This window comes from Thalassophryne amazonica, unplaced genomic scaffold, assembly GCF_902500255.1.
Source record: "Thalassophryne amazonica unplaced genomic scaffold, fThaAma1.1, whole genome shotgun sequence".
Lineage (NCBI taxonomy): Eukaryota > Metazoa > Chordata > Actinopteri > Batrachoidiformes > Batrachoididae > Thalassophryne > Thalassophryne amazonica.
Genome location: NW_022986247.1, coordinates 422,930 through 424,424, shown reverse-complemented (window position 1 = coordinate 424,424; position 1,495 = coordinate 422,930). Strand labels below are relative to the sequence as shown.

At 45.0% G+C, this 1,495-nt stretch overlaps 1 long non-coding RNA gene across 1 annotated transcript; it reads right to left on the bottom strand.

The window, feature by feature from the left end:
* Nucleotides 1-418: 418 nt before the first annotated feature.
* On the bottom strand, nt 419-901 carry LOC117505791. The gene is made up of 2 exons (XR_004559263.1): nt 799-901; nt 419-463 (listed from the first exon to the last, which is right to left on the bottom strand). It is a non-coding gene; the product is annotated as an uncharacterized LOC117505791 (long non-coding RNA).
* Nucleotides 902-1,495: the final 594 nt, after the last annotated feature.

The following is a 1,495-nucleotide window of genomic DNA, read 5'->3' as shown; positions in this document are numbered from 1 at the left end:
AAAGAGAAAGAAACAGTGCATCATGGGAACCCCCCAGCAGTCTACGTCTATAGCAGCATAACTAAGGGATGGTTCAGGGTCACCTGATCCAGCCCTAACTATAAGCTTTAGCAAAAAGGAAAGTTTTAAGCCTAATCTTAAAAGTAGAGAGGGTGTCTGTCTGCCTGATCTGAATTGGGAGCTGGTTCCACAGGAGAGGAGCCTGAAAGCTGAAGGCTCTGAGGCTCCTCTCCTGTGGAACCAGCTCCCGATTCTGTGTCTGTTCAGGTAGTGCGCTCATCCAAATCTTTGACCACACTCACAACAGACAAATGGCTTTTGCCTTGTATGAACTAGCATGTGTCTGTTCATCTCGCTGTTTACTCCAAATCTTTTTCCTCTCTCAGAACAGACAAAGGGGTTTTGCCTCTGTTTTTTCATTTATCTTTGATGTCTTTTTAATAGAATGCAGTGGACACCAGACCTGGGGTCTAACGTTGCAACCTAGGCTCTATAGTTACCCTAACCATAGTTGCTGGCTAATGCACCCAGATGTTTTCTTTGACTTCCAGTTCCTTGCATACATTCCAGTGGAGATATTAACAGATCTGTTTCCATCTATGCACTCAATGTTTTCCTTCTCTTTTGTTATATTGTTCTCTGGTCTGTCTTGTGAATTTTGTTGCAGCCATCTGATTATTGCTTTCTCTCTCTTGTAAGAGTTCTCCGCCAAAGTTTTTCACCAGTTGGGTGACTTTTTGCCTTTGTTTTTTAATTTATCTTTGACATCTTTTTAATAGAATGCAGTGGGCCCCAAACATGGGGTCTAAAGTTGCACCCTAGGCTCTATAGCTATCCTAACCAGAGCTGGCATTATATCCAAGAGCTCTCTTCAAGATGGTGATCGTTCCCTTAATTACAGACAACTGCATCTCATGTGCGCTTGGGTGACCGGGGATTGTCTCAAGGTATTTCTTCAGGTTCTTCTTCATCAGGCCTGTTGCCCCTGTGACGGCCCACTGCTGTCCTAATGTATTTGTGTGTTGTCTAATATGTCTGTGCCTTGAGATCTCGGCCACCTGGGAGGCGCTGATTGGGCTTCCTGCCTGGGAGTATAAAAGGAGGGTTGGTTTCTCCTTTATTTCTCTCTCCTTCTTCTCTTTCCTCTCCTGGATTGCAGCTTGGGGAGCAGCTGCCTCTGGTCTGATCCTGGCCGTGATCCTGGTTCTGGTCTGGGTTTGTCGCGCCATGTCCTCCTTTTGTTCTCTTTGTTTTATCTTTTTATTTTATAATAAAGTTCGCCTACTAAGGGTTTTAAAGATTTGCACTTCTGTGTGGGCCTCAGTTTTTTTTTGTGGCTTTTGAGCCGGGCTGTAACAAAGATTGGGGCTCGTCCAAACAGGTTTTGACATTTTGCTTTCCCTGGACTCGTGAGGTGACACATGGTAAAGTTTGGGGTTAGTGGTGCGTCTTATTGTACAGCTGGTGCTTGTTTGGCGGTGATCTGCTGTGGAGT